Source organism: Propithecus coquereli, unplaced genomic scaffold, assembly GCF_000956105.1.
Source record: "Propithecus coquereli isolate 6110/MARCELLA unplaced genomic scaffold, Pcoq_1.0 Scaffold98, whole genome shotgun sequence".
Classification (NCBI taxonomy): domain Eukaryota; kingdom Metazoa; phylum Chordata; class Mammalia; order Primates; family Indriidae; genus Propithecus; species Propithecus coquereli.
In genome coordinates this window covers 1,304,595-1,315,063 of record NW_012156173.1, presented here as the reverse complement: position 1 = coordinate 1,315,063, position 10,469 = coordinate 1,304,595, and the positions used below count along the sequence as shown (strand labels likewise).

Here is a 10,469-nt window from a genome sequence, read left to right as displayed (position 1 = left end):
GCACCTTGATCTTAGACTTCTAGCCTCCAGAACTGTAAAAAAATAAATTTCTGTTGTTTAAGCCCCTCAGTCTGTGACATTTTGTTATGGCATCCCAGAAGGACCCTTGGGTCCCTGCCTGATGGCAGGGCCCCCATCTCCATCTCACACGTAGTTTCCTGCTGAATTTACAATTGTTGGTAAACATGATGTTACTTTTCACTGCAGTTTTAGCACCTGTACTTTCATCCAAAAAATTATAGCTTGGCTTTGCTAGTTTTGCAGCTTCTCTATTAATTTGAATTTGAATAGCTTTAGGCAAAGCATCCATTCTCTCATTCACAATAGCCAAGATCTTCTATTGTCTGCACCTGACTAGTCCGTGGGCATGTGTGTTTGCTATTCCTTGATCTCTTGCCCAGCCTTCTGGAATGTACCTCCCTTAATGGCCAATTATCATCTCAAGAATGATGGAGTCAATGGTTGTAACAATCACGCTCCTTCACTCCCACCTGTTACAGGTGCTAAATGTCAAACTTTTTGTTTTTGAATTACAGTGGAAACTGAAGAATTTTGTGACACTTATTGAAATACCGTCACCCAGAACTGTCACAACCCAAGATAGAAAATTGTGAGTTTAGCCTGGGTGAGCTTTATTTAAAGAAGCAGTAACACCAAACCCCTTTTTTGCCTGTATCTTTCAGGGTCCCAGCAGAGAACAGATGGACAGTCAGGTTAAAGTAATTCAAGAGTTTCTTTACAAAGGAACTCCTTACAAAAATAGGAAAGGTACAAGGAATGGTGCAGGAACCTGACACTAGTAGCAAAGAGAAAGATACCAAAATGCAGAGAAAGAAGGGTCTAAAAGAAGGTCCTTGAGAGTCCTTTTGTTGAGGGTCCCAGCCAGCCTGAGGGAACAGCCCAGGAAGAAAGCCAAAAAGAAAAAAAAAAACTCATCCTCACTCTTCTCTCTCTGATACCCTCCCTGAGCTCGCCATTGGCCAAACCTAACCAGAAGCCAAAGGGCCTGGGGACCTGTAGACAAGATATAGCTAGATCTCAGGAGAACAGTGAGTCTGGAGAGAAAATGGGAGATTTCTGACACTTTGCCTTTGGAATAGCAACATGAGGGAATGTGGATATTGGTTTTTCCAGACAATTCCATGTTTGAAATGTGATAATTCTCCAGGGAAGACAGGGCATGAAGAATATGTAGCTCCACCATAACCCTTCTGGGAGTTCACAAAACCAGGTCGACCGGATGGTGATAGATATAACCAAGAAAATAGTAAAGAGTGGGTGGTATCTTCAGGACTCAGATATGGCGTGCCTCTTAGACATCTTGCTACCAGTTAGATTGCATGACATTGTAGTTTACTAATTTTAATACTTGAGACATTCCACTGCCAAATGACAAGAACAATTAGGAGTAAAATACAGAGCTACCATATGGAAGGATTAGTATGCTTTTTAGTAAACTAGGCCTGCAGAAAGGTTTGGAACCAAAGTTATCTAACCTTAAAGCATAAATCTTTCCTGGAAAAAAAAATTTGTGTATGGGATCAAAGTGGGAAATTTTTTTTTTAGTTTCTTTTTCAGGAGGCAGGTATAATAGTATTTCCTTACATATAGCACAAAAAGTCACAGTTATTTCTAGATGATTTTTATTATAATGAAATTCACTGTAATCCTATTTGTAAATTTGGAATTGGGCATAAAGAAGATCCAAATTGATCCAGCCAAAAATTCTTAGCAACTGAAATACCAAAGTTATTATTAATACATAAAGAGTAATCTACAAGCATAGATACCAAAGAAAGTGATCAGTTAATCTTTCCCCAGAGACAGTTGTCATTAGTAATTCAATGGAAGAAAGAAAAAAAAATCATGCACCAAAGAATGAGATATACCATGAGAGTTATTAGTAAACAACAAACCAAATTCTTAGAAGAGCTGGGATTAGAAATCAGATTCCAAATTTACCTCGATCCCAAAATTGGAACCCTCATACTTTGCTGGTGAAGTGTACAATGGTAGAGTCACTGTGGAAAAGAGTTTAGCTATTCCTCAAAAAGTTAAACATAAAATTATGATACGACCCACAATTGCACTCCTAGGTATATACCCAAAGAATTGAAAACTGGGATTCAAATACTCACATGCTGATGTTCATAAAAGCACCATTCACAATAGCAAAAAGGTGGAAACAACCCAACTTTCCATCAACAGATGAATGGACAAAATGTGGTATATACATATGTGAAATATTATTTAGCCATAAAAAGGAATAAAAGCCTGATTTATGCTACCCATTTGTGAACTTTGAAAATATTATGCTAAGTGAAATAAGCCAGACACAAAAAAACAAATATTGTATGATTTCACTCATACGAAATATCTAGAACAGGCAAATTCATAGAGATAGCAAGTAAATGAGAGGTTATAGGGGTAGAGGAGAGAAGGGAAAATGAGGAGTTATTGCTTAATGGGTACAGAGTTTCTATTTGGGATGATGAAAATATTTTGGAAATAGATACTGTTGATGGTTGTACAACATTGTGAATGTAATTAATGCCATTGAATTGCACACTTAAAGATTAAAATAGAAAATTTTGTGTTATATATATTTTACCATAAGTTTTAAAAATCTTCATCCCATTCTTCCCCTTTGCATTTCATTTTAACTGAGGATGTCCAAGGAGCCTCAGAAACACTGCCCAGTGCCATAAGATGAACTTAAACAAAGCCACACCAATAAGTGACACTGATGATAACATTTCTGAAATGTTCATTTCTCGTTTGAGTTCAAAGCACGAGGATGACGTTTTTTAAGCCTTAGCTCTCAACAGGAAATGTTATTAAATCATTAGAATATTAAAGAAGGATTGAAGAGCAGATATTTCAGTATTTCTAAGTCAAAAGCTTCCAGAGTTTTTCTTGCTAAGACCGTAACGTAAGCTATGCTTCCCAAAGGCCTAAACAGAACCATAATGTCCACAGCTCTGGCTCATCAGAGCCCAGTGGGAAATGAGGACAGAGGCCACCTCTGCTTGTCAGAGGTGATGGAGAATGGCGTCACCACTGGACTGGAGGAAGCTGCTTCTCCCTGCTCTGCCAGACCCTGGACTTGGTGTTTCCGTCTCCCATACTCCAGCATATTTGTCCAGAAACATAGCTTTCATTTTGTTAATAAACAGAATTACAGGTCAAAAGATTTTAAAATAGCAACTGTTGACTTCTACTTTTAAAAGTAATGCATTTTTATTGTAATGAATTTTAGCGGAAAAAAATTCAAGGAAGGAAAAATAAATCACCCGTAATTTCACCACCCGTAATTACTTACAGCTAGCATTGTGATGTATGTGTGTGCAGTGTAAGACGTACATGATTAATTTTACTCAAAAATGATAATGTCTAACTTTTTCTCATTATGAAAGAAAATTTTTCATTGAAAAGCACATATTTGGAAAAGCAGAAAATACATAGAGGAAGGACAATTCTACCACGTGAAACAGTCACCATAACCATTTTGATGCTTCCTAGCCCAATTAGCCAGAGGCCACCAGCAGGACAAAGCTGTCGTGTGAAGGCAATCCCGTTTATTGACTTTTTACAGTGAGGGAGATCACATGGCAGAGGAACCATGGGGCATCTCACCAAAGAAAGAAACGGGGTTACTGTAGGATTTGAGAGAGGCAGTGTTTTGACAGGCGCGGAGCAAAGCATGGCCGTGGATTAAAGAGTCAACATGAAGTCTGACTGCAAAGTAGACCCAGGGGGGTTTTTCCTTGGAAACCCCAACGTTAAGATAGATGTGAAATGCTGCATGTAGAAACCCCTTATCTGCAGCGCTGCACCTGGGCTAAGATCAAAGTTGTGTCTCTGTGTCGAAGTGACTGAACTCCTCCCAGCATGAAGAGTGGGCGCTTCATACTTATTTATATGATTTCAAACAGCCAAATTTCTGACAGCCTATGGATTTCAGAAAACAAGATTTTTCAGTAAGAGAGTAATAGTGCCTCGAAGAAAGGCACCATTATGAGGCTTGATAGCCACCGCTTGACCTTGGGAGAAATCATGCTTCTGTCAACTTGGTAGCAGGCTTGATCTGGGTCTGGTCTGTTATCCCAGCCTGAAGATGGGCAAGGAGAGTTTTTACCTTCTCAGTCTCAGTTAGTTTTTATTTTTGCAGATGTTTTCTTCCATTTTTTATGCCTAAGTTTTTGTTTCTTTTGATCTACATTATTGCAATATTATATATCCAACTGTGGATTCAATGTTTCTACTTAATTTAATTATGATTTTTATGTAATTACCTAATCTTTAATGCGTATCATTTGAATGGCTAAACAATAGACCATCTTATGAGTGTGCCAAAGATCACTTAACAAATGCAAATGGGTCATTACCAATTTTTCATTATCATAAATTCCTCATTTTCACTATAATAAGTTATATTTTGATGAATATCTTCATGAATATAGCTTTGTGCAATCTAATCTCCTATTGATGGAAACTAGTTTGTGATTGGTTGTGATGTCTAACACCAATAATATGTTACCAGTTATAAAATACCAGCTTTGAAAAATGATTTCTGTTAAAAATAAATTCTTGCAAATTCAAAATTATCCTATAAAACTGTTACAGTCCAGTATTCATTCTTCAAAGCGATGAGTATAGTTAAAGCTAATATGCTTTACAATTCATGCAGGCAATAAAATCCAAGTCTTCGGTACTGATAGACGTGGCAACTAGAAAATGCTATCGTGTTTTTCTGTGTGAGATGCCTGTTTTGTATGTATCTTAGATGAATAAGGAAAAAACTGCAGAGTTAAATCATAGTGTACACCAAGACTGGATCGATGAGTGACTCAAGGAAGGAATGCTTAATGCAGGAACCATTGCTGCAATTTCAAATACCCGTTTTGATTCTGTTCCATCTCATATCTGCTTTCTTTTAGGTCTGGTGTAATTTCTTTCCCACATTGCCCTTTCAGCCACAGTTAATTTGGGTAGTTATCTTAGTGATTTCTGTCAAGTCTAGAAGTCTGTGACATTGTGGTTGACACAGATTTACAATTTCAGTTGCCATCTCCCCAGCCCTTCCAGTCGTGCATTCCTATCACTGCTAACTGAAAGGAGAAAGTTCAAGAACTTCAAATGTCTCAAAATATCTTTTCTTCTTCTTTTAATGCCTTTTCCTTGATTCACTTAATAATCAATGGGGTACAAAAGAGCCTTAAAATTCACTTTGGAGAGCCACATGACCTAATAAAGGTGACACCTGTGAAAAAGCTGTTTTTCTTTTGTGCATGGTCTCAATGTTGCTTTTATTTAATGACAGACTTCAGAGGCACACTGTTCAAATGCTACTGATATTCTGTTTGTAGAATGGATGACAACCTTGCAAACCAAGGATTACTAAAAGCATGATAAAAAACATAAAATGTTTGTCCAGCTGGGGCAGGCAGGTGGGTGGTGGGTAAGCTATCTGCAGGGCTGTATGGGATGCCATGGCTAATCTTGGGCTATCCTTCTCAACTTCAATATTTTAATACAGATGAGACAAGCTTAAAATGAACATTCAGGGAGATCTTGAAAGAGAAAGGATGAAGGAAAGATATCACAAAAAAACAAAATAAACCGTCTTAAGTCTGTAAGAGATGCATTGGGGAAAGTTTGGTCATCTTTTTTCCTCCAGGTTTATTGTATAAATAAAATAAATAAAAATTATGTATATTCAGGGTGTACAAGTGATAATTTAATGTATACATACATTATGAGATGATTACCACAATCAAATTAATTAGCACACCCATCACCATGCATAGTTATCACTGTGTGTATGTGTGGATGTGGGAAGAACACTTAACATCTACTCTAGAAAATTTCTAGTAAACAATACAGTATTATCAACTATAGTCACCATGCTGCACATTAGATCCCCAGAACTTATTCATCTTATAATTCATTGCTTTTAAAGATTAATTAAATGCAAAGTTCACTTACATTATTTTTCTTTAAATTTATAAATCTGTTTGAAGTAATAGTATCATGACTATATGTGTGAGTCCAGAATAATGATAATCTTTATTTTAAGTAAATTAAAAATGTAGCCAAGTACAGAATCAAGAACAGTTAACATTTGCTCATATTTACTTTTCTTTCTAATCAAAGGAACAAAATGTTACCATATAGTTGAAATCTCCTTTACTCCCATTTCCAGCCTCTTGTCCCTCCTTTTTCCCCGAGGCAACTATCATGATTTCATGTGTTTGTACATTAGCACTCTATTTTTGGTATAACATTAGATTTTTAAAATCCATCCATCTCAAAATGCATTATCTTACAGATATATATAATCTTGTTCATACTTTTTAGCCGCTATCTAGTATTCAGTTGTAATGAATACCACATTTAATTTATATATCCCTCTTTGACATACATTTTTACTTTCAAGTTTTTATTGTTAGGAGAAGTGCTCAAATATTCTTGGATATGTTTCCTTGTACTCAGATACAAAAGATAATTCCAGACTATACGTGAGGAAGTGGCATTATGAGTTGTAACGTGGATACATTTTCAAATTTACTCAATATAAACAAATTTAATTGCATAGGAATTATGTCATTGACACTGTCTCCGGAAATGACTCTAAATTCCTAATTTCCCATATTTTGGCCAACAGTCAGTGTTATCGTATGTTAAAATCTTGGTCAATCTGAGGCATATTCTACTGCTTTAATGTGCATTTGCTCACTTATTAGTGCATTTGGTTATCTTCTTACATGTTTATTCACTATTCACTTTTTTTCTTTTGAAAATTGTTCACTTCCAATGATCTTCCTAGGGAAAAATGTTTACCTTTTGCACTTAGCAGGAAACTGAGGCTCAGAGAGGCCAAGTGACTTTCCCAAGCTCATAGAACTAGTGAGAATCCCAAGTGAGATTTCAAACTTGGTATCCTAACTCAAACCATTTCTCTTTTCCCAACACTCACACTTCTCAAAACACTGATCAATACGTTTTAACCTTTTTTATCTCATGGACTTTGACCTTCTGATCTGGGAAGATTATCTAAACAGACACCTCTTGAAGAAAGTGAAGTAGAGTTTTCCTACAAAATTCAGTTTGAGGTTCTAGCAAGAAGCCCTGCCCCACAGTGTCTGGAATCCCTTGGGATTTGAACGTTTTCTGGTCAAACCCTTACAACAACCATTTTTAAACATTATTTTTATTTACAGACAGGGTCTTGCTCTTTCACCCAGGCTGGAGTGCAGTGGTACGATACTGTAAACTCAAACACTTGGGCTCAAGCCATCCTCTCGCCTCAGCCTCCCAAAGTGCCAGGATTACAGCCACGAGCCACTATGCCCGGCCACGATGGCCCTTTGATGCATGCACAACTATCGTCATCATTTTACACATAAGGGTTTAAAAAAACTTGCCTACTGTAATAACACCAGGAAGAGAGAAAGCAAGAAAAGTATTTAAAGTTCTGAGTTAGAGGAAGATCAACCAGATTGGTGCAGAAAAAATATGTGGAGGAGGGGAAATCAAGTGTTGAAAGACAGTTTTCTTCCTTCCCCACTTTCCCCCCAGATTCAGCCTTGTAGAATCACAGGGCAGCATAGCTGCAAGGGATCTTTCAGAACAGCCTTCTGAACCTTTTATTATTCTTCAGCAAAGAAACTGAGTCATCATCTAACTTGACTTACAGGAATCAAGTAATCGCAAGAACACGCTGGCAGAAACTCCAGCCAGGACTGATGTATGGGGCTCTAAGCAGAATATGCACATTTCAAAACATGAAGAAGCTTTCTTTACCTTATGGTCTTTTTAGTTGAACTTTCTGTAACAAGGACTCTCAGTTAACAAGGAACACAACCAAACTTCCTAAACAAAGCAGAGACAGTGGTCTCAAGAGTCTTTGTGTGTGTGTGTGTGTGTGTGTGTGTGTGTGTGTTTACAGATCTAACATCCTCTTTTGCATAGAGTTGCATAAGCTGCTGCCTTAGTCTTTTTGGTTTCCCAGCAATAAGAATCCACTTCATTCATCCTTACAATCCTGATATCTCCCTTATCAGGATGCCGATTTCTCCCCACCCCACCTCATCGGTGGACATAGCTCCAGGGAAGGGAACAGGTGGAGTATGTCCACTGGAAGGAGGAGCGTTTCCTGTAGGAGGAGGTTAAGGAGGATCATGGGAAGAAAGCCCGTCCCATCTGATTCTGGTGACTTGTGAAAAGACAAAGAAAAAAGAAGAAAGGAAAAGTAAAGCAAATCCATGGTGAGATATGACGCTCTGCCCTCCTCCGGCCAACGTCATGGAAGGAGGAGGCAGGAGAGAGGGGCATGAAGGGGAGGGGTCATTGCCCACTTTCCACCTGGAAGTGCAGGAACGGTCATCTTACAGGTGGTCCCTGCCACCTGCCGAGATAGGTAACAGTGGGCCTGAGTCTGGCCCTCCCAAGCCAGTCTCAGTTTCTTTATGGAATGAATGGCATCCCAGGACCTGTCCAATGTCCTCAAGGGTGTTTAGAAGTGAGTGAGCATTTGGCTAGACATTTTCTGGAGGAGATCACCATTGTTAGGACAAAGAGACTCTGTAGCTGAGGAACGCACCTGTAGAATAGGAGACATAGCCACATTTCAGGGGCCCACAGCAAGAGCAAGGGCTGAGGAAGGGATGGGTCAGTAGACAGAACTCACCAGATGAGCTAAACCATGAGAGAACAGACCTCAAGCTATGCTAGCTGCCTGCTCCAGCAATGGATGTCAGAAGGACGCTGAATTGATGTAAGGCCTCGAAATTCCCAGATGCCATGTTGGAGAAGAGCAGTGAGGGGAGCTAATCTAAAATATTAAATCATCCACAGCATATGAGTCATCTGACCTGCTTTAAATCATTGGATGGTACTGCATTTACTGGCTATGTCTTAAACACAGTTTTCTTACTACCCAAGAGAGCTGTAAGGAAAATCATACCTATTTTTTAGATGAAAAGCACTTACGTTTTCTACGCTTATCCATTTGTAATGTGGTAATTTTTCAATGCAATGATATCAGCTTAAGTAGAAAGGGAAAGAATTGAAGTGGTACCAGTGAGAGCCTGGATATTACTCTTGAAGCCATCAGAAATCCAGGCATCTAGTGCATCTGTCTGTCTCTCTCTCTCTCCAGCTCCATGTGCACATGGCCTTATGTGTGGTCAGCAGAGAAGAGTATTTTTCAATTTCAATCCCAATCCTAAATTTATTGGGAATAGAAAACAAATATGGCTGCTGGGAGGGCATTCCCTGGGGGTGGCAGCAATATTAAAAAACTGAGATCACTGTCATTCTTGTCTGCAAGTCTTTGTTTTTTTGTTTTATCTTTCAGTTATTTAATTAGGTTCTTTATAAACATTTAGAATACCAGTCTGTGAGGATAAACTCCATTCATCAGGGCAAACACAGATCGCGGGTAGCCCTGGAGCTGAGGAATAGCCTTGATTTTTGGTAAAATTTGGGAGTCTGCAGCTTTCTGATCCACTTTGTGCTGTTCCATAATCTCATATTTCTCTTTTTCTGTGTCGGAGATCTCACCCTCCTGGTGTCTGGGCTCCCGCAGCAGCTCCTTCTTGAAGTAAGCATCAGTGACAACACTTAGGGATTTTCACATTGCTGACATCAATTTTTGTGGAGGTGGTGATGACAAATTTCTGGTCTGTCCTTCGCAGAGGAGCTCAAGGGACAGAGGTCCAGTCACAAGTAACAAGCCACTGTCCAGTTCCCTCTGTGACACCAGGTGAGGATGATGAGGATGGTCCCGGGAGTGACGCTAGCTCACAATTGTCTCACATGTTGACTTTTTGCCATGGCTCAACAGCTTTCGAGGCACATCTAGTTGGATAATATCTAGGCATTTTGCAAAGTTTAACCATCAGAGTGCCACCATTCTTGTCACCACCAACTGGTTTTGTAACAGTGGCAAGGACCTTCTCCTTCTTTTTCCTTTCAACCTTGGATTTTAGCCACTGAGTATTTCCTCTCGTACATGGCCTTTCTAGAATACATAGATCGGAATATCTGCCGATTCCTCTGACAAGAATGGGATTTCGGCTGCAGTGGGGCTTCCCCTTCTTGAGATTTTTAGCCTTGAGGTTATCCCTTTTTACTTTGCCACTGGCATCAGCCTTCTTGGCTTTTGGTTTCTTCTCTTTAGTATCTGGATTCTCAACTTTTCACCTGCCATCTTGCAAGATGGGAAAGAGCTGTCTGTAAGTCTTTTACTTTTTAACTTTACATTAACATTTTACCATATTATTAACCATTTCATGTAAATATTTTATATGGGTGCATAATAGTCCATTCTCCTCTTGTTACTAGTTTAGTTTTTTACCTCGATGCTTTTCCAATATTACTGGTACTATGTTGAACATGCTTAGATTTAAATTTTTGTGCCCATATTTGATTATTTCTTTAGGACAGTTTCATAGACATGGAAT

The 10,469-nt window shown here is 38.7% G+C and overlaps 1 pseudogene; it reads right to left on the bottom strand.

Annotated features, from left to right (window-relative positions):
* Positions 1-9,349: 9,349 nt before the first annotated feature.
* On the bottom strand, positions 9,350-10,199 carry LOC105827180 (annotated as a pseudogene).
* Between the last annotated feature and the right edge of the window lie 270 nt (positions 10,200-10,469).